General features: G+C 38.3%; 1 protein-coding gene across 16 annotated transcripts in view; it reads right to left on the minus strand.

The window, feature by feature from the left end:
• FOXP2 (forkhead box P2) overlaps window positions 1-23,461 on the minus strand; it is a 414,481-nt gene that overhangs the window by 203,618 nt on the left and 187,402 nt on the right. Inside the window, exon 1 of one of the 16 annotated variants that reach the window (XM_090137418.1) lies at window positions 4,872-5,240. The exons of 13 other annotated variants lie outside the window; for them this stretch is intronic. The gene's annotated coding sequence lies outside the window, so the exon portion shown is untranslated. Of the gene's footprint in view, window positions 24-49; window positions 476-4,871; window positions 5,241-23,461 lie in introns of those variants that run through there. 2 more of the 16 variants (XM_090137409.1, XM_090137398.1) reach the window with 2 other exon arrangements.

Below are 23,461 nucleotides of genomic sequence, written 5' to 3' on the forward strand. Positions count from 1 at the left end.
TGTTAATCAAGCCTCAGCCTTTGAACGCTAGATACCATCAATTACTAACCTTAATTGAAATCACAGTGCTCCAGTCTCTCTGCCAGCATATTCAGAGGATGATGTATTAAGATATTTACAGTAAAGTAAACAATGCATAGTTGCAATGAAATGGAAAATTTTCAGCTAATGGTGTTTGTCAATCCTTTGTCAATTTTTCTGCCTGCCACAGATGTTTTCTTAGCTGCTTCACAAAAACAGGAATCAACTAGCAGAGAAGAAAGACTTTCTCTCCCCCAGGAAAAGAGTACAAAGCCAAGTCTGTACACAGCAGATGCAAAAGAAAGTCCATCTGCTACCAGCTCACAACACCACATGCAGTTTTAAGATTTCGTACTCTAGGTAGCCTAGCAGTGTTTGTGCAGACACCGGCGGAATAAAAGGCGGGGGGATCGCAACCTCAAAGTGCCAGCCGGGAAACTACCGCTCCTCGGGCTGCCTCACCCGCCCGCCGCAGCTTTGTTCGCCGCGCTTCCCCCTCCCCGCGCGGCGGGCGCGGGCTGCGGGGCCGGCGCTGCCCGGGGCGGGCGCGGGAAGGCGGCGCGGCGGGGGCACGCGGCGGCCCGGGGGCGGCGCGGCGGCGGACGGGCCCGACAATGCGGCGGGCGGCCCCGCGCCCCCGGCCCCGCCGCGGCAGCGCCCGCGGAGCGCGGGCGGAGGGGGAGCCGGCGGAGCGCGAAGTACTTAAAATAACTGCTTCTAATAGCCTTTAATACAGACATTTTGGGTAAGTAATTACAGCAAATTTCACATTTCACCTTCAACCCCTGAGGCTACACCGTTTCTCCGCCTCCTCTGAAATGAACTGAAAGCACTTATTCTTTCGCACCGCGATAGGAACAGTTTAATATTCCGCGTGGCAGCTATTTTTCTTCACTCCGTATTAAAAAAATTTACTCATTAACTCGCGCGGCGGCAGCGCTTGGGCGCTGGGAAGCGGAGGTCCGGGAAGAGCCCGTTCCCTTCGGGAAAAGCGTTCAGACGCGCCGCTCCCGGCGCTCGCTGTGCGGCCGGCTCCGGCCCCGGCTCCGGCGCGGGTTGCGCTGCGCTGCGCTGGGAGCGCACGCCGCCAGGAACACATGCGTTAGCGCAGGAATGAACAAAGCGAGCAAAGCCTGCCATCACATGACGTCTCCTATGTCCAACTCCGGTTCAGGCAGCACCGAGGAGGGAAGAAGAAAAAAAAAAAAAAAAAAGGAGTTTAAATTCGAGTTCGGTGCTCGGTGCGGTCTGTTTGGTAGCTCCCTCCCCTTTGAAAAGATTCTCCGATCTACTTTCTTCATATTTCTATTTTTCCCCAACTGTCCACGCTGTTACGTTTCAGTAAAGAAACTGTGCGTAATGTATACAATGATACGAATGACTTTATGTACTCCAGAGGAAATAAATGATAAGTTTCCATTATCACATCAGTCAAATCACATTTTCGCACAAATCTGTTTACATTCACCACAATGATAACATAATATGCTCTTCAGCAACACTGCCTTACCAACCTGCGAGGCAGCGTAACAACAATTGACATCACGTTTAAAAGCCTGCTTTTACCCACAAAAGTTTGTTAAAAAAAAACTTGATGTCTCTGACATTCAAAAATAACGTTATAAATATGCAAATTAATTTTTTTAAGTAAAATATTTGCATCTCCTTTCCTCCTCCAGGCTTTTGAACTTCTGAGGTCAACAAGGACAAACAATACCACTAGTGTCTCTTTGCAAAAAGCTGGGTTTGCTGTCTGCAAGCAATGGTATCATTTCCATAGCAACCCTCTAACTATTAATTTTCAATTAAAGCAGACACAAAGCGGACAGCCTGAGGCTGGCAGACAGTGTCAAGAGCCCATCTCTGTAGGCAACAGTTTCACACAGCTATCAAGCGATAGGTGCCTCTGCCACAAAGCTCTAGCAGAGGGACTTCAAGTTTGGCTGGTTAAAATGACATTAACCTTGAGTTCAGCCCTAAATATTTCCTACCAAGCGTTGATAAAGACAACAAAATACTGACCGAAACCCAAGTCGGAAATAAACTAACAAACGACCATTTCAACCGCATGTGCACTACAGCAAAAATGGAACCACAGAAGCGCAGTAATTGGAGGCTGTGCTTCTCGAGGGCCGGGATACCACTGCATTTGCCAAAGGCTTTTAAACCTCAGAATTCTCATCATCCTCGTCATCAGCCCCTAAAACACACTCCGCGCTCTTAAATAAAACAGTCCATACACCTACTCTGTTACGCAGATTAGAATTAATTCGAAGGCAGAAATTCCCCACAGATGTCACAACACTGAGCACTGTTCTGTAATTAAACAAATAACGTATTTTCAGGTGTGGGGGCATTATGTAATCATCTCTCTCCACCTTTCACCTGCCATCTTCTCACCACAACGCAACCGTCCAGTGCAAGTTTCCTGCTTGGAACTCCAGCATTCGGAGCAGCTCTACGTTAATGACCCAGAGGTGCACCTGGAGCTTTTGGTATTCATCCTTCTCTCTTCTTCACAAAATCCTTCCTGGCCCAACAGAAAACTCAGAAGACATCTCCCAGTCTCCTCTCTCAGCATCAGGGCTGTCATTAAATTGTTAATGGTTGTTTTTTTTTGTTTTTTTTTTGTTTGTTTGTTTGTTTGTTTTTCCCCTTAAATCTCCATCCCTCCCTAATTGGGGCAGGTGGGCCCCTGCATGCACACAAGTATAGACCTGTAAAACCACCGGTCCTGTGCAGTCACATAGGTAGCCTAGACCTACAGCTGCTACTGAATGGGATTTTTCACTCCAGGGTGCAGAGAAAAACCCGCTGGCAGTGACAGGTATTATGTCACAGCCTGTTTTCTACCAAACAAAAGATGACAGGCAATGCAAACTGTTTTTCAGATGACAAGTTCCCGTCAAATGCGTTGCTCTAATTCTGCACCTTTTCTGCCCTTTTGCCTCCAGAAACAATTATGCAAAAGAACATATAACAGGTCAGGATCCCCCCAAACTCGATATGATCACAGTTGTAATCCTCTGGACAACTGTCAGCTCTTGCAACAGTTGGATGCTATCTCTAGTACTGCATGATCTTTAAGCAAACCTCACACTGATAAGCTGACGAACTGATTTAATAACAGTCCTGAGCACCAGAAGGAACTAAAGGGAAGAGATGCGAACAGAACGCATCATCAAGTCATATAAATTCCAATATGTGTGGACGATATTTAGGAAATCCCCATATTGATCTAAATACTGATAACTAGAAGTCATAGGCTTAACCTTGCAAAACCTTTACACTCATGAGAGGACAGACTTCTTCCGTAAGAGTTGTTGGCAGGAGCACAGTCGTGGGTTTACAGAACAGCTACCAGGTATAAATCTTCCCGTGATACAGTATATTGGATCACAGAATACACATTATCATATTTAATCTTAAAAAAAAAAAAATCTGAAGTAAAATTTTGTCACTTATTCCCTAACATACAAATGTTACTCCTTATGTTTACACTACCAGGGTCAGACAGGTATCAGAACTGCACTGTTCCTGTTCAAGCTGTATGGTAATAAAGGATACGTAACAAGCATAATCAAATTAAAGAAGAGGGAATGAGCAACTTTCAAGCAGGCCCTCCAAATTTCTACTATTCAAAGTAAGGCTTGTTTAGCAAGCTTTCCTTCCCCAATGTACTCAGTTAACAACAATTAGCATTGGCTGCGATTGCACGTGCACATAGAGAAGAGGCAGGACTGATTGCCTGGCCTCTGGAAGCTACGTATCAATTCTCAGTTTTCCAACACCACTGCCTTTTGTTTGCTGCACGCAGACAAGAGCTGAGCACGACAGCCACAGGTGCTAGCTAGAGGTGGGGTTTTCCCATTCTGAGGATGTTGTGACTGGCAGCACAAAACTTACTGAGCGAACGAAGCTCACTCCACAACACAGATGGATTTCCCGCTGCTGCCATCCCACTGGGGCAATTCAGGAGCATGCTATGAAAATGTGTGGGGATTCAGCCCCATGCCTGCGATGTCTTTGAGGACAATGCCATGAGGCGGCCCCAGGCCCGCAGCAGTATGTGAGGCCTGGCACACGTACGCACAGCTCGGGGCTGGGCTGCCTCAGCCACCACGTCTGCAATTTATGCAGCTTGGCCTGCAGCTCCTTTGCACTCGAGGTGACCACAAGAGACAAAGTACAGTAATTATTTTTCATTCATTTTCCAGTTCGAAGTGCCCTAAATATTGAGAGGATTGGGCCACAGATCAGCAGCGAGGGGTCTTACAGAGTGATGACAGTGGTGTGAGTTGTGTGTCCTTCAGCATGGTGCTGGGACACGTGAGGGCAAGCAAGGGCACAAGACTCGTCTTGAAGGATTGTCCTGGGTCAGTCTGGCTGGAGTGGATCCAGAGGTGAACAGTCCTGTCTTGCTGCTGCTTCCTGGAGAGAATAAACTTCAGGAGAAAGCCTGGCTCCAAAGGGGAACAAAGAAAGAGGTAAGGGGACCACAGGGCTAAGCCAAGCAGCTGGTACACATCACACATGAAGCTCACGTGCACAGGTTGTACTCAAAGTGTCTTTGACTTTATGAAAGACAAAAATAAAGTCTGTGATTCCCAGTGATGGTTATGGTTGATTCCACTCAAAACCCAAACACCTTAACTGTTAATGTTATGTCAATTCTTACCGCTTTTTCTCTGTCAGATTAACAAACTATGTTACCAACATCTTTGTGGAAACTTATATGACTTTAACACTTATTCTACATCACTTTATTGCTGCTGAAAAAAAAAGCCAGTAAAAATGGTTAACTGCCTGACCATCCTGTAATTATCTGCTGCAGATACAAAGCTTGTTACCTATGTATGAGGGCTGGCTGCTCTGAAAGTAATGTCTCCTATTTTATTATGTTGGTCCATGACATCAGAAGTGGACGTTGGTGGCACAGCAGTAGAGATTGAACCTTCCCACAAATGTTCCATTTCATTCTGTTGCCACGCAACAGATGGCAGCAGAGGGGCAGTCTGACAAAATGATGTCTGACATGGAAGTGCATTTGAAGTAGAGGCGTGTTACTGAATTCCCCCATGAGGAAAAAATGGCACTCATTGACATTCATCAATGCTTGCTGAACATATGGAGACCAAGGAGTGGAGGTGAGTACAGTGAAGTGGTGCATTTCAGCAGTGTCGACAGTGACTGGTCACTTCTGCTGGTGCCGATTTGAAGAGCACAGCATACAGGCTCTCGTTCATTGTTGCTCAAAATGACTGCTGAAAAATACTATTTTTCAGTTGGGAATTTGCTTTATCAAATAGTGTTACTGTGCTCTTTGTGTCAGCTGTTGATTCCATGGAAATAAACAGGAGGCATTACTTCTGGAGTGACCTATATTCAAGATAGTTCACATTTTGTTTCAAATAGAAAAATGCCATGACAGTACAACATACAAGCAGTCAGGACCCAACAGGTTAATAACAGATTTCACTTACAGCATGTGACCAGGGATACAAGATTAAAAACAGCAAAGTGGACAAATATGTTCCTTAAAGCTCTGTTTGCAATAAATTAAAAAGTCTCGATCCAAGTTATTCTTGAAACTTGGAGAGGTTTTGATGATAAAACAAACTAAAATAGATTTGGGGGTGGGGATCTACATCTTTATTTTACTTCTTTTTTTCCCCCAATGCTAGAGACCAGTATGTGTTTACCAGCGGGAACCTATGATGTCTGTGGAACTAGAGATACTACTGGAAAGAAAACTGAGTTTCATTTCAGTATTTAAAATTCACTTGGTTAGATGATTCGTTCCTCTTGCTCACAAATATTTATCACCACTATTTTGTTCATCAGAAGTTGTATTAATATAGCAACACCATTTCCAAGTAGGAAACTTGCAATAAGCACTTGAGACTCAAGGTTTATTTTAGCAAATTAAAGAAGACATGAATAATACAAGCCATTTGGAAAGATACTACTCAACAGCAACCAAATAGTCTACACTTTTCAGAGCTGAAAAGAGAACTCAAAAATTCTCTGTCATATACACAAGATGTAAAAGAAGCCTGAAGGATAGGTGAAGCTCTGCCCCTGGAAGCACAGTTTAGATTATCACTGACAAGTAAGTTTTTCAAATACTAACTCAGATACCATCTGCCTTACTGAGTCTGGTTAACCTTACCATTTCAACAGAAAGACTGAGAAATGAATAGATCTCTTTTGCCTCTGTTAGATAGCTGCAACTAGTGATCAGTTATAAAGCTAATCTTAACTTCTGGTTGTTGTAAGAGCAAATTATTGAGAAAACCTATTTTCACCAAAAAAGCCCTAACACCACCACAAAAACAATTCCTCTATCCCGAATTATTAAAAGATTCTCAAAATTGAACAAAATAGCAGATACTTCTTGCCTTCACAGCAGCCAACTTGGGCAGGAAAGGCAGTGTGGGCTCAAAGACTCTGGCTATGTACACACTCCTGTCTCCTGAAAAGCCAGAACATCTGACAGGACAGGAAAATAAAAGTTCTTTCTCATTTTTAGTAGCCACAGAAAGATGGGAAGATCAATGTGCTTCACAGCTGCTAGGTAGAGGCCAACCAAAGATGGGGAATCCTGAGAGTGGCACAGGGACATCGATTGCTTCAACCCCAGCCCTTACCTTGCTTGCCAAGGCCATGCCTAAGGAGTGCATTGCTGTCCTTCTCTGCACTCCCATCATTGTAATGTTGGTCAGACTTGCATGGTTGTTTTTTTTGTTTTGTTTTGTTTTGCTTTGTTTTCATGTATCCTTCCCCAATGATTGAGCAGCAGTATTACTAGTTCCTTCCAGTGGTAGCTACATACCTCTCTTCCCTCATGATGTTCATGACGAAACGTATTTACTGTCACCAAATCAAAACAAATCAAATGTTTTTTTGAAGATTTCACTCAACCAAAAGTTTTGTCACCTGCTCACACCCAAACTATCTTGGCTCCCTCTCCTTCCATCACCAAGACCTGCAGCAGCCTCCTCTGCTTGTCTGTTCCTCATTTCATTTGTCCCAGCTGCATGTTCCTGATCAAAGTTCCAGTTCACAGATTTTGATTTGTTCGTTTTGCATTTTTTTGGCTCTGACCTGAAAGCCCAGGGACCTAGCAAAGCAATTTTCCATCCTGAATGAGGACTGAAAGGAAGACTTGGAGGCGTGGATGTTTCAGCTCAAGAGATTTCAAATAGTTCCACCTACCAAATCCCAGAACTCCTCACTCTTCCCAGTCACTTCTCAGACTCATTTATTTGCACATGTATCTCCAAAATAGCTAGGTTCCAAATGTAAAAGCCTCTTAGACTGAAGAAGAAATTTCTGATATATTTAAATAACAAGCCACTCTACTGCCTGTGTAAGAAAATTGCTATTTTAGTGAGGCCCACATAAACAATGGTTTGAGCTCCCTCTGCAGGCTCTGTGTCTGTAATTAATGAAGAAATCTTTTTCCCACGGCCATGCAGTCATAAACGAATAATGATGATGTGCAGAAACAAAAATGTTTTGACAGGATTTGGCATGAGAGTAGTCGAAATTATCATTGATGTTGTTCCTTAAATGAGACATTTGGGGCAAATTCTGGCCTAGCATAAACAGGTGCACGCCACTGCAGCAAAAAGAGTGCCAGACACTCTGCTTAGAAATGGGTTTTGTTAATTTTGTGTTACTTGGATGGCAACTTAAATAAATAATGATAACTAACTGCAAGAGCTAGTATACCTGGAGAAAGCATTAGAAAAGAGCACTACCAAGACAGAATGGCAGAAAGAGATATTTAAAAGATTAACTTCAAACTTTAACTAGTAAAGCAGATTATGCTACTGCACCAGGCTTACATTGATTTAGTGGTATAGAGTATATGGAGTGTTGGAAGCATTAAACTCACAAACAGAGAATTCTATCCCAAGTATCACCAGATCTGCATACTTGGAAGCTAATTCAGTTCTACGTTTCATTGGAGCCACTATCTAATGGGATTTTATATAGAATTAGGCAAAAGTGTGGATTTCCTTGATGTTTCAAGTCCAGTCATTAAAAAGAAACCTTTTTCAAGCTGATAACCTTATTTTTTTTTTTAATTTTAGCACTAGAGGAAAAAATATATCAGTGTTTACAGACAAAATGCAACGTTGGAAAAAGCTATGCAGATCACACAGTGATAAATATGTATATGAGAGAAAATGTATTCCATAAACAAAGCTACACAATAATGTTTAATTGAAATATGCAACTGTATTTAGTAGCTATCCAACCTAAGCTTCTATTGTATTTCAGTTCTGTTCTAGTTCTGGCTGCAGTCTCAGGTGTGAAGCCTACAAGAACAGTATGTAACAATGCAGCCTTTAATAGCCACAGACATCAAAAATAGCAAACATACAAAAATAGCAGAAAACACGGCACTATCTGAAGATTCAGCGGCTATCTTTCACAGTGGACAAAAGCAAAAAAATAAGATTTTGACTAGACTGAACTTCGATGTTTCTTGTAGAAGACACTGTTTCACATTTCTCATTAATCACTTGTAATTGATATTCAGCCAACTGTTTATGTGTCATATTAGCCTCCTTTCCTATTCCTATTCTTACATCTTTGAGGCCTGCGCATGTTAACACTTTCAGATAATTGCCCTATTTCTGTACTGCAGCCTCTTAAGAGGTCTGACTGCATCCCACTGTAGAGACATCTATAATTTCTGGCATGCAGAAGAGCTCTCCCTTCACTGAAGCAGCTACACTCTGCTCATCAGCCTCTACACAACTCAGACGATATTTCTCCAACACGTTTTTTTTTTCTATTTGTTGGCATGGGCTGTATGAAAAACAGCTGATAGCCAGGTACTACAGATGCTTTCCAGAAAACACAGCTTGGGCTAACACCATTTAAAATCTCTGTTATCAGAGACAGGGGCAACAGAACGGAGTGCACGCAACACATCCATGGATGGTACCAAACTGAGGTGATGGAGGGGATGTGAAAGCTGCCTTTCAGAGGGAGCTCAATAGGCCAGAGGAGTGAGGTGAAGAATCTCATCCAGAAGCTCACCAATGTCAAATGTGAAGTATTGCAACCAGGCAGGAACAGCTCCATGCTAGAGGTGAGATGTGAACAGGATACACAGCAGCTTTTCAGAACAGGATATACATCCCATATATTAGCCAAGAAAACTTGGTACAGTGGAGTTATGCTGAAGCTTCGTCAGTTAGTTTCATGCCTTCGTGGGTCTGCAATTTGAGATGCAGATCAAATTGTTCATAGCTCATGTTGGTATCATTGCCCAAGCTTCAGTAACACTGTTGAGGTAACTCCTCATTCTTACACTGTGCCTATTGCGATGAACTGCAGCATTTGTTCCAAACAGCTTTAGATATGGTTTAAAAAAATTTTCCGAATCTAAATTATAGTCAAATTACACGTGTATATTAAGTCTTTTGAATCATCATTTAAAACATCTTTCTGTCTGAAACCCATCATGTTTGTTTTGGCTAACTAAGGCTCAGACTTAAATGGAATATATTACCTGTAGTAAATCATAGTAACAAATTGCATAGCTTTACATTACAGTTACAAATTCATGAACCATTAGCCACCGACCCGGTGATCTGATAACCTGCTTATAATAGCACCCACATTCGGTAAAGCATTTTTCATCAGCAAGTCAGTTTCACTATCCCCATTTTTTAACATGAAAAAACTGAGGCATAAGATAAGGAAGTGACTGGACCAAGGTCACGTAACAGGCTTGCAGCAGAGACAGGAATAAAAACAGGGTGGCCTAAGACCTAGAGCAGTGTGCCTCACTGTCATTTCCTCACCCCAATGTCTCTTTTGTCTAGGTTCCTGTAATTCAGTTTACCCTCTCTGGTGTATATTAACTTATTTTGAGGGAAAAATAGTCTAATTTTCTGGTTCTGTGACTGTTGCATCCACTGTGGTCTTTATGGGTACTCAAGATAGCACTGTTGATAGCTAAAATATAAAATAAAGGATATGGCATATGAGATTAGATATACACTTTCTAAGATTAATTTAATGGTGACAGAATCATGACTTCCTTATCCCTATACAGACAGTTACTGTGTGCTGAAAGCTTTTCTTACTCTTTTAGCACTGTTAGTGGTGACAACTCTAACCAATTAGTATCTTCTTTGGACTTCACTAAAATGCTGTGAGGAAGTACTCTGGATAATTCATTAAATAAGAGCAGACATGTCAAAGGGATCTAGGATTCACTGAGTTCCGTACCTTACCATATTGTTATTTATAGTCCTTCTAACCATACTCATTTATTTGGGGGTTTGTCTTCACAGAATACTTAGCCAAAAGTTATAACAAATTGCTGGCTCTTTTCTTTTTTTTTTTTCCCTCATTTTGCTCAACAGATCTGTAATTCTATCAAGAAAATAATTAAATTTATTTGACAGAAAAGATGACAAATTCTTCAAACACGGAAGCCACTTAGAATCTAGAGCATCTCACTTGGAAGTCTAGAGGCATGACTACCCTCTGCAGTTAAATATAACACAAGCCATCGGCATTCAAGCTAGCTGCAGAACAGAACTCAGAAACTCAGCAGGGCTTTTCAGCATTAATACCAAAATGAGCGTCTCTGCACAGACATGCAGCTGTGCTATGGAGAAGTACTTGTGGGGATCAGTACTAGCTCAGGTAGAATGAGCATGTACTACATCACTTTCCATTGTACAACACAAACACATTGAAAGCATCTTTGAAAGACAGCCTCGGTTCCCACAGACAAGTTGCAAAACAGCAATTAAGTGCTTGAAATACCAGGTGGCACTGAAGCCTCTAAGTCTATGAAAGTATTCCAAAGCTTTGCCTCCCTGGATGAAAAGACGTCACTTAAGTGCCAGAAGTTCTGCTACTGTATATACTGAGAGGCACCACTGTGATATCCCCACATGCCGAAGGCAGTTAGTGATTCACAAATTTGCACGTAGGGCCCTTCAGTGCTCCAAAGCTTGCAGGGATTATGCCTAGCAGCCATGAGAACAGTGCACTGAGCACAAAGCACAGCAGCACAGGTACACTTCCTCAAAAGCACAATGAGGCGAGGAGTGAAAACAGGTGAAAAAGCTTCAAGCTCTACAATAAATGCTCTGCGCTCCTGCAAAGTGGCAGCTACAGCATGGTAAACAAAATGTTACTGAACATCTAAGTCAATATATAGATTCTGGTGGCTCATCCCCTCTTATGATCTGATTCAACAAGGTACTCCAATTGTGTTCACAACTTTCACTTTCCAAGTAATTCTGATTCCCACCAGCTTCACTAGGAAAAGCAAGTTCCCCAAAGTTTATCACAATGCTGAACTGAGGACCTATGAACGCCCTTACCTGTAGCTGATACATAAAACACTCCTTACTTAAGACTTCAGTATACTGGTGCAAAGGTTTCAGTGATTTGGGTTTTTTTCATTAATTCATGAAGGATAGATATATTGCACCTTGCAGACTTAAAAGGAGTTCTGCAACTTTGCAAACATTTTGCAATCATAAAAAAAAATATCATTTTGACCAAGTTTGACTTCAAAATCAAGTTTGTTTTCTAAATATAAGAGAGATCATGAGAAACATGCTGCTCATCCCACCGTAACATTTAAAAAACTTCACTACAAATGCATCCTATTTGTCTTTATTTTTCTGCTCTAATTCTTAATTCATTAGTTAAATACATATATCTAGGAGAGATTAGAAAAGATGCACTGCCGTTCTCTCCACACCTTAGGTGATTCACCAGTGTATATCCCTACCAGATCCCCAGTGAGATTGAAAAGGAATGCCTAACACAGTTTCATAGCTCATGACTATCATGACATGACCAACTGATAAAGACAGTACCAATTATGGAATATGGAAGATGAGGCACAATAAAAAAATACTGTAATGTAAATGTAAAATGGTTTTGGTTTGATAACAGGGATTCTTTCTTTTTAACCTTTGATTAAGTTTATTAACAGCTCAAAATTCAGGTTGATGTCGCTCCTTTGAACGTTCATCAGGCTTTGCTCTACCTAATTTCTCAAATCTTATGGGTCAAGTAATGATTCATTCATGATCTGAACGCCACCATTTGCTGCCACTTCCAGGGATTCAGTGGCTCTGTCTTTACTAAATCAAATACTGCCCAGAAACACTAGAATACGTTCACTAAAATTTTAAATTGTTAAAATTGTTCATGAAATGCTTTTCGCTCATGCCAACTAGCACTCCTCCAGATGATATGCAGGCACAGCTCAGAAGTGAGAACATTTCAGGAACCATTCCAAACAAACAGGTGGATCTCACCACAAATTGCTTTGGAAGCTCAGAGAATTCACAACATAAACATCAGCTGTTCTGTGTAGCAGGAATGATCCTGAAGACATCTTATTTAACAGTCTAGACACAGCTTCACAATCCAGTTGCAGTGGGAGCCCAGTGAAACCACAGTTAATCCCAGTGATTATTTTGTTGCTTCACACCAAAAAAAAAAAGACCCAAACCAAAAATACAAACCAAGCCCACTAGAAATATACAAGCAAAATAAGAACCATTCATACACATTTCCTTCCTTGAGATTCTCCAAGGTCCTTCAGCTGTCCTTGGGTTCTAAACTTTCTCAGTGCTCTCCACCTTCTCAGAAAGGTGGTCATGGGTATCTTACTTTTCTGCAAGTGATATCCCATTGATCCAAGTCATTTTCTTCTGCCAACATAGCAAAAACTGTTTTTCTTAAGCCTTATCAGTTATCCTGCTTTTGTCATAGAACTTTACATTAACCAGTGACCAACTATTTGGTAGAACATGGACTTTGCCACATTTTGGAAGACCAAAGGAAGAGTCATACCCATAACACCTCCACCCAATTGTACAGAGATTGGATCCTTCTTTTCTAATTTTGGCTAATCTGAGTTTCTTAAATAGGAAGAGCAAGTTGAAATTCTAGCTTGAATATCCCTGATCATAGTATATGTTGAAGAGAAATTTTTGAGAAGTTTTTGAATCAAACCTACTTTATTTCAAAATTTATGATGGAAAGCAAATGAACCTAGAAGTTTTCTGGTCTTTCACTCTGGGTTTTAAGGCATGAGAGAAAAGATTATCCCTTCTGAGCTAAGTGCAATGGATTTTTCTTCTGTTTTTAACAGCAATTTATCTAATTGTTCTGAACTGTGCTACAGCACATAATGCTAAACTGCATTTTTGTCATGAATGCATTACAATTTCAGATATTTTATTACATAATCTATGATGACGTTTTACTTACTGTATTCATCCTTCAAGAACAATGCAAAAATGGCTACAACAAAGCAAATCTGGTTTTCATATCATGCCTGCTTAGGATACAGGGACAATAACATTAATACAGTAATTACTAGTCTTGCTCAGTCAATATGTTATGATGTACTGAATTCTTTGTGTCATGGGGCTCAATTACTTACATTTGGCAGTCAGATGAAATCATAAGACATAAAAAACAAGCTAATCAAACATAAACATGATCCCAAATTTTTACTGACTGCATTTATCCACTGTTAGGGCCGGAATCCTACTCAGAGGAGAAAGGTAGAGAAACAGCTGAAGAAGAATAAAAAAGAGATGACTTTCTCACTTTCAGCTAAACCAATAAAAGTCTGGGGAGGGAATGCCATTGAAACCCTATTTTCGTTGCATGAGTGACTACATTTTTAAAAGAATTACTGCCATTGAGTGTATCTATATACATATTTACATGCAAAATTGTATTTGAGATACGATATTTAACATGGAACATAGCAGCATCTTTGTTAATCAGATATAAAACACATACAAGAGAACTTGAACTGGTACTATGTCAACACCATAGTGGACATTTTGTTGTAAAAGCTGGTTCCTAAATGTTACTAATATCAAACATTCCATTCTAAAAATTATGCACCGATTTCACTGATACTTATATACTCACAAAATTCTTGTATTTCTGTAGCATTCCAGAAAGTTGTGTGTACTATCACCTTGAAATAAATTGCCAGATTCAACAGCAAAAAACAGTTTAATTTAAGAGCAGAAGGGGCAGCCTTCCTGCAACTAGTCCTTTTTTTACCCATTATCTCAGCAGATGCCTCAAGTGGAGGCTTAGCAGAAGGTGGCACAAACAGCTCCTTGTTGTAGCATCTCCTTCTTTTCCCCTGAAGATAATCAAGGACAAGGTGGCGCGAGATAATTAGCTACAAGTATCATTAGCTGCCTGAATCGTCTCCACGACTGATACGGAGCTCCTGCAGGCAGCCCTGGCTTACAGTTGGTGACTCCCAGGGAAGGTATTTCAACACAAGAAAGAGGCCCTACAAGAGGGAAGATGTGTATGCATATCAATGATTACTCTTGCCCTGCTGATAAGAGAACTCAGTATTTCCCTCTCCTTACTTCTGGGGTAAAGCAGCTCACCCTAGGAATAGCAGATTGCTGCTTTGACCTCTGTGTTTTGCTTTTGGGAGTATCATCAAATAGCACCGTTGTCTCAAAAAGCTTCCATTTATTACCACTGGAGAAAATGTGTATATTTTAAAGCGAATAGGTAGGGAGCTCCTTGTGTCAATGGAAGTAAATAATTTGACTTTATTTGTGTATAATAGCATTTATAGATAAAGCACTGTATTGAACATGGAAAAAGCTGAGTTTTGCCCACGTGGCTTATATAAATGGAATTATTTTACTAAATTGATGTCAGTGCCTGTTTTAAAACTGTATAAATATAAAGTCCAGCTCTTAATTCCCTTAGATATTTCCAGAAAATGCTCTATACTCAAGGAACTCAGAACCCCTGAAAATTTCATATGAACTTGAAATTAAGAGTTTACATTTAGGCAAAGAAGTCTAAAAAATAATCTTAGTAATTCACTGCCTCCATTTACTCATCTTTAAAAGGAAAACTACAGAGTTGTTTATAGAGCAAATTCATTTTCTTGGATATAAAGCACCACAAGTACTAGCTGTTCTTATTTACTACCATTTTACAAAGAAAATATTTGCAAATAACAACTTTTTTGTTGTTGTTTTTTTTTGTTTTTATGCAGTTTCTCATTTCCAACTACAGTAACACTGACAATAAAACCAATTTTATATCTAAAAACTGTCAATTTCACTAGAGAAATTTCAGAATGCATAGAATTATAGTAGAATGGAATTTTGCAGGTGTCCATGAAATATAACAACCTTAATAATGACATCTTTTGTTTTGCACATCTAATTTCCATGCAAGTGACACATATAAGAAAATGCAATTAATCTTGATGCAGAACCATGAATGTTGCCAATACTTATCAGGATGTGAAAACCTAGAGACCACAGTTGTTACAATGAAGAATATGGCACACATAATTTCACTACATTTACTTTAATCCATTAATACTACTACATCTAACCAGTAGGCAGCACTGTTACATCTTTTTAGATGTTAGCAATGTTAATGACATACAGTGCCATCTGCAACTTTCTACATAATATCTGACCTTTACTTCCATTCAACCCTCATTATTTTTTCTTCACGCAGTGTTTCTATCTCCCAGATTTTATTTCATAAAAGAAAATAAGATGAAAATCAAAATCCTTGACTATTTTTTAAGCACATCAAAAATGGGAAATGGATATTGGAATGGTATATTGGATTGAATTAATCAATTACTGTAACTGTCACTATTTAAAATGTGACAATATCTACATCAAATGATGAATTACCTTAGGCAAGTATTTCAGCAGGAGAAATGATCCATTTTAGTATTGATTAGATCATTTAGATCTTAAAGATATTAAAATAAGAAATCGATAGAATAAACAAATAATAGTTGATCTTGAAAACCCTTGTTTGAACGAACAGCACATGAGCCTTCAAGTATGACAGTCATATCTTAAATTGCACTGTTCTTCTCAAAGACTTAAAACTGTAAAATCCTGAACAAACGAGTATTGTAAGAAGAATAATCTGTCGTTATGACTTTTTTAAAGATAGCCAAGCCATTGGTTAAGCTATCTTTAGCTTATTTCACAAACATGTACAATGCCCTAATAACTAATAATTTTCAGATTTTACATTCCATAGAGTTTCTATCATCAACTAATTGGTCCTTGATCCTACACTCACTCAAAATGAAAATTCAATAGGGAGTTCAATAGGATTTTTGGATGTACAAGAAAGGAAGAATTTTGTGCTGAATATACTTGTACCCAGCTGCAAAGGTTATTGGTAGGGGTTAATAAGTATATTTGGAAAGCATAGATAATGAATACTTAAATTAGAATATGTACCTATATTATATATGTATATGTTATATAAGTATACAGACATGCCCACAGAGGCATATGCATGTATTTATACGAGTAAAAGTTTAAAAAATAAACAGTATTCTCTTCATTGGTAAACAAGCTGTACTAGCTTACACATTTTCTCAGTGCTAGACATGATTTTTTTTTTTTTTACTTTCTGTCCTACTTTCAAACCAAAATTATAATTTTGTATTTCATGAAAAGGCACAGAATCGTAAAATGGGCCAACATCAAAATATAACAAGGAAGCAAAGATAAATTAGAGGAATTCTTTGGTTCTTTCACTAACTAATCAGAGATATACAGAAAAGGACCTTTTAAGTTTAATGATACCTGCTCATTAAATGATGCTAAACACTAAAATACCACGAACAGCAGGGAATTTCAGTTTACATTAGAGAAAAAAATAAAAGGGTAAAAATGACTGAAGTTGGTCAGTTCAAGCTGATAGGGCACTTCAAATGAATAACAGAAGAATAAAAGAAACACTCTAGGTTAAATTAGGTTCTCCTATGCCTTTTCTTGAAAGTGCTTAACTTCACAAATTTTATTTGAATTAACTAACCTGCCAAAATCAAAGACTTGAATAGGGGTAAAGTTAAACAAGCAACTATACTTCACAGTAAGTTTACCCATTAAACAGCAGATAAAACCTCTGCATAAGAAAAGATGGGGGAAACAGTCTCAGAATGTGCATTTTTTTCCTTCTGTAGGCAGGGAAAATGTCATCTCTTTCATACTCTTAAAGTAAAGCTGTACTTCAGAATAAAATTATTCAGATACAGAATTTAATTCTTCTACTCATTTATTTGCAAGACTCTTGCTTTTCTGAGTTCAACTTAGTTTTCTTTCCTTCCACTTGAAATATGTAATACTCGAGTATTACAATTTCAGTGTGGCATTAGAGGCATTAAACAATCAATTATACTGCATTGCTCGACTAATAACTTTTGCAAATACACTGTAAAATATTTAAAGGAGAATCACCATGGTTGGAAAAAAGAACAAAAAATGAAAAAAAAACAGTTGTAAATAACAAGGCTGCTTCAAACCTTTCTCAAAAATACATTATATTCCCTATGTTAATTTTCTTTGAAGGTGGTTAAGTTTATCATTAGAAAGAATAAAAAAGGAGAGTTCCAGGAGGTTTTTTTTAGTGCTAGCAGCTTTAGACCACTAATAAAAATATTTATTTCAAATATATTCAATCTTATTTGATCTGTTCATAGCATATTTTTATGTCCTTCAATTTAAACAAAACAAACACACACACACACACAAAAAAAAAAAAAAAAAAAAAAAAAAAAAAAAAACACCCTTACTAATCATGCATACTTCTCCTAATAGGCAAGTTTCAATTGCAAAAACTCCCAACCCAGAACTGGATTTTTATTTTTTAATTTTTATGTGGAACAACAGTTTCACATTTATTTAGTGATTATTAGATAGCATTTTAGCATTTTGGAAGAGGGATAGAGATGAAGAAAGAGGAGAATAAAGAAGCAAGAATACATGTGATGAAATTTGGAGTGTAGACAGCCAGCAAGCCGAACTCGGTCAACCAGAGTGTCTCTGCGCCTTCCTGCCCCCCCAGCCCCTTGCTTTCACAGCCAAATGCTTGGCCTGGGGCTGAAACACTGAACTGGGACTCAGGAGATAAGATTTCAGTTGTTAATAGAAAAACATTTTTGGATTTGATTTTCAGGGACGATAACTGATTCTGGTCACCAAGCACATCTCAAATCCAGCCCATTAATCTCACTAATTGGAATTCCAACTCACGAGATGTGGATAGTAGCTGTCTACGTACCAAAGTATTATGAGTTTGTTCTCATGGCTTTGAAACACTCCAAATATTGTAAGCATAGCAGGAATACAGACAAATACAATCCCAAAGTAAGAGATATTCTGATATTCAGTTTGGATATTTGTTCTCTTTTGTCACTTTGCTCAGCAGTAGACACGAGAGAGCCAGATACATGGGGATGAATCCATGCCTCTATCTAGATGAAAGATGTCACCCTTTCAACTTTATTCTCTAAGACAATGTTGTCAAATTGGAGTGCCACTACGCAGAGGAGCTGAGTGATGGGTGCTGTGTCAACCTCAGAAGAAACACTATGTTTTTTTAATATGACACAGGCAAGATGCAGGAGAACATCACCCATATGGGAGCAAGCTTAACAACTGAACAAAGGTACATAACAACAACGTAGAACAACAGTATTTGAAAACACCATAGATATGAATATGAGAAAGAATTTGCTCTGGAAAAACTGTGATCAAATGACCAAAAAAAAAAAAAAAAAAAAAAAAAGAATGGGGATGAGTTAAAATATGTAAATACCATGAGGAAAACTGTGATATGGGGTACATTTTTCCTAATTTCAGATGTTACTTCTGCCTAATTCTTAAGAAAGTGAATAGTTCTAGTTCCTGTGACAAAAGCCAGGCAAATGCCTTGGCACTTTCAATGAATCTTACAGCATCCATCACCAAACAATACTTTGTGTATGCTCAGAAGTTCATAAAGGTGCTCCTACAGTTCAGGGACAATGAATGTCTCCCCATGTCTTCCGATGTCTTCACAAGACAATTAGAACTAGGAGATCGTAGCTCAAATATTACTTTTTTCAAAATAAAATGAATACACCCAAGCATCTTCCATTTGTGTGAAACTTCGTAGCAAAGAGCTTCCTTAGAGATACTTCTCCTAGCACCATGCATCTGAGAAAGAAGTTGGTGGTACTCAGAACCTGTCTTCTAGTCTATTACAGATAACACTGGAGAGTATTTCATGCTGAAGGCCTAAGTAGAGCATGAAAAATATGAAATTGCATTTCCAGTCTTATTAACTCAGTAGACTGAAAATGGCATGCTATCTCAGAATGAACTTTAGGAGGTTATTGGGTTGGGTTTTCTTTCATTCAGTGAAAGGGAAGGAATTGATTTGATCTCCTCGTGGTCATCAACATCGTGAGAAGAACAATTTTTTAATTAAGATATGTAAAGTTACAGGAAATAAGCAGCTAGAAAAGGTTGTCCTTCCTTGTTAGGAAAACTAGCAAAGGATTAGTTACGATTAGTTAGGTTTCATTGACAGTTGCACTTACAACACCAGATACATTGGTTACACTGGAGTTAGCAGCTTATTCATTTCTCTAGTAAATACACACAAGAACAACAGGACAACATTATCTTTGCTCTCATTAGTATGTTTACCACATGTGGCTGGAGGCACCAGCTGAGAGGCCCCACTGCTGCAGGCACTGTATGAACCACAGCAACGCCACAGAGACACCACCACCAATGAGCTGATAATCTGATCAAAGACACACTGTGGAATAATTTAAAGATACGTTATACTTTCCCTAAGTTGTTCATTTTATTCTAATTGCTTTTGCACCAAGTTTTACAACCATCCTTTACTAATTCTGCTGCTGTTCTTACATAGTATTAAATGGTGTCATCAATTTTCACTAAAAAAAAATCTCTCCACTAATATTAAAGATGAGCTGGGGATGTTCAGCTCAAAAAGATGAAAGTTTATAAACTAAAAATGCACCCCTTGTGTTCACTTTATGAATGCACAGTCCTTGCATAGTCCATCAAGTGATTAAATCCAGCTGGTCCCCTGGGTAGAACTGAAATGCACAAGGAAAATTCTTCTTATCTACTGAAGGGTTGCAGAAGATGGGCAGATCTATCTTAAATGAAGAAGTCCAAGCATACGTTGAAAATGAGGCTGGATAAGACTAATGTATGTATTTTGAATGAATGTTATGCTCCAAAAATAAAAACATTCTTCATCTAAAGTTTTTATTAGAATATCTATGCATGCCACTTCATTACATTTCACAAACATTCATATAATAATCAGACCCTTTATCTGAATATTACATGCCATTCAAACTCTAATTAATGTCTCTAAATATAACGTAGATATAAGAAGAAAAAAAAAAAAAAACACCAGACCACTGATTAAGTTCATGCTACTTAAAAGCTAAGATGCTCTTTCAAAAAAATGATGTTGAAAATATTGCAACAACTGATATACATTTTCAGGATGCTGAGAACTGCTTTTGTGCAGCACTGAATGCAATGAAATATTAAGAATAGGGTGATTACCTGCCACTCAGGCTAATAATTTGCAAAAGTCACTTTGCCCACCTGCCTACCCAAGAATGTTTAAACATTTTAACCAAGTCATGAGAGTCTCCTTTACAGTCCAACAAATTTACACAGATCAAAACTAGACATGCTGAAACGTCTGCAGTCTACAGCGTATGAAAGAGAAATTCTATCTGAAGTTAGTCCTGTATCCTTTTATTATTTTACCTAATTACCCTGTTTTCTTTCTATATATTGGAGGTCTGATCATGCTTCTCTGATTGTTTGTTAATCCTGTTATTATTTTATTTCTTCTATGCTGGGTGTTTGTCTAATTTTCTCACATTGATAAAGAGGATGCATATTAAAATAATATAATAAAGCATTATCTTAAAATGGACTGGTCAATAAGATAGACACCTGAACAATACTAGGAACTGTATTCAGGTTGCATCTCCCTCTTTCCATCATTATTTATTGGTTTCCCAATTATTCTGGAATTATTTAAATTGCTTAAAATCCAGATATTTTATAATAGTAGGAAGTCAACAAAATTTTACAAAATCAAAAAAAGAGAAGGAAGCATATGCCTTTGTTCTACTATATTTGGCAATGGATTGAAACTGGCCATTGAAATTAAGAATGTATACAATCACCTCAATTTGCTTAGAAGGAAGAGAAAGGTCAAAAACATACCTAGGAAAAAGTTTAGATCAGTTTATACAGAGGCTTCCTTTTGATGCTTTTAAAGAACTTTCATCAGAAAGTGGTATTTTACCCTACTGAAGGAGCAGAGTCTAGGGATTGTCTTTAAAAGCTAGTATTTCTCAACAGTTACCTAGAAATTAAATTTGAAATTTCACCACTTTCCATTAAGGCTATAATTTAAAAAAAAAAAAAAAAAAAAAAATGGCAGTGAGCAGTTCTTCAGCATTTACCTTAATACAATAAAATTTAATATCCAAGTTCATCTTTCTGATCTATTTTGCGTAGACAAACCCTAATCTTGCCTCAAGTCCAAGCATCCTTAACACGCCTGGAAAGTCGAGCAATGACCCAATTCGATTAAAAATCTGCTTAATTATCAGGGGAAAAAAAAAAAACAAACTTCTTTTATTATTTGGACTTTTCAGAGAGAAAACAAGAGAGTAGGATTCACATAAAATGTTTAAATTTAGTTTGTCCTGTTTATGCTTGGATTCTAATATCTACTACAACTGAGAAAAAATGGTATTTTCCTCTATAATCAATACAGTAAATGGAGCCTTCTAAGAAATGAAAACATAAATTCACAAGGGCTCTTAGTTAGATGCCTAAATACAGGCATCTGTTGTTAGTATAAATGATCTAGGCAATGATAGCCAATTTTTATCTATCAGTCCAGAAGGACAAGGTTTCTTGCATTGGTTCCATGCTAGATCTACTAATCCTCAATGGACTTTGTAGATATTCACAGACACATCTAGTGATACCTAGAAAACCTGTGTTTAGGCAGATAAATTTCATCCTACATACTTACTTAAGAGCAAGCAAAATGACTCTCCAGATTTAGTTGACTACTGATTTCTGTAGAGCTTAATTACAAATGGAAGCTTCGTCACCTACTCCAAGTGCAGACACACTTATGATTTCACATATGTATTCAAATGCGTCAGTAAGAGGTGCACCTTATTCAGGTTTGTCAGCTGGACCACATGACTGAAAACAATTAGAACTGGTATGCATTGAACATAAAAAGAAACTAGTTAAAATATGTCTGAAAGGGTCAATATATCTAAGTCCAGGTTCATAGGAGAACTGAATGGTCCTAATTTGCCTATCAGTCAGCCAGCAGTATCTCCCAAATGTGTTGCCCATTTCCTCCAAATGTGACAGAGCTTCTGAGGCTTAACTAAAGAGAAAGACAAAGGTGTTATTAACCAGAACATGGTCTGTGCCAAAATTGTTGTGCCACAGAGACATCAAAGATTTCACATGGATACTACAGCTCATCTTCCTAAAAAAACCAATATGTATATTTATATCATCATATTAAAATCCAGATGCCAGATTTAGAAAGCTAGGCAGATACAGAAAGCTTAGAAACATTAACTTTCAATTTCCTACCTCTAGTCAAAATTGAAAAACTACACAGACACTACCTGAAACACAAACAGTAATGAATTTGAGTTTTACTCTTGAAAGGTTTACCTAAAAATGGAAAAAATGAAAATAATCAGATCTTCATTACTGTTTTATCTTTTAAACAATATTTTACATTGGTGGAGCTCAGCTGCAGAAACTTTTCTATGAAACAGGATTCTTTTTAGAGACACAGTTTCCCCTAAATCTTATCTATTGCAGGTAATGAACACAGAAACCTGGCTGCTAGATATGAAGTTATGCTAAAATGCAATGGAGAAAAGTATAACAGGCTTCAAGGAATACAAATCTCTAGCATAAATATACACAAATAAGTATTGAGCAAATGTTTGTTAATTAATCCCACAAAACAATTATATGATTCTTCACTCAGCATGCCAAGAGGATACGTAATGCCACAGTAATATTCTGCTTTTAGGAGATGTAACAGATAGTGCCTGATAATAATTTATGAATTCCACAGGAGAATTTTTGTAGAGTACCTCACTTCATTTATCATTGATAACACCATATCCTAGCACTACTAGGATGATCAAGCAAATGATAAAGAATAAATACCTAGAGTAGCTTAGGATAAAATGCTGACTCCTCCAGCATATTGGTGTTCAGTTGATTCTCAGAAAGTAGACATCAAGAAGAAGAAAATGGCCACTGCTACCTTGAAAGGTAATATCCCTAATCATCACTGAGTATATTAAGTGTCCAGCGTTTGTGATCATTGAAGGTCATGCTTGAAAGGTACAAGACTTATCAGTGGTCAAAAGACCAGCAATAAGAAGTACAACTTCTTATGGTTACAATTCCTTATATGTCACAGAGCATACTGGACTGATGAACTTGTATCTTTGAACCCTGTCAGGCCTCAGATC

This window comes from Phasianus colchicus, chromosome 1, assembly GCF_987193195.1.
Source record: "Phasianus colchicus chromosome 1, bPhaCol1.hap1.1, whole genome shotgun sequence".
Lineage (NCBI taxonomy): Eukaryota > Metazoa > Chordata > Aves > Galliformes > Phasianidae > Phasianus > Phasianus colchicus.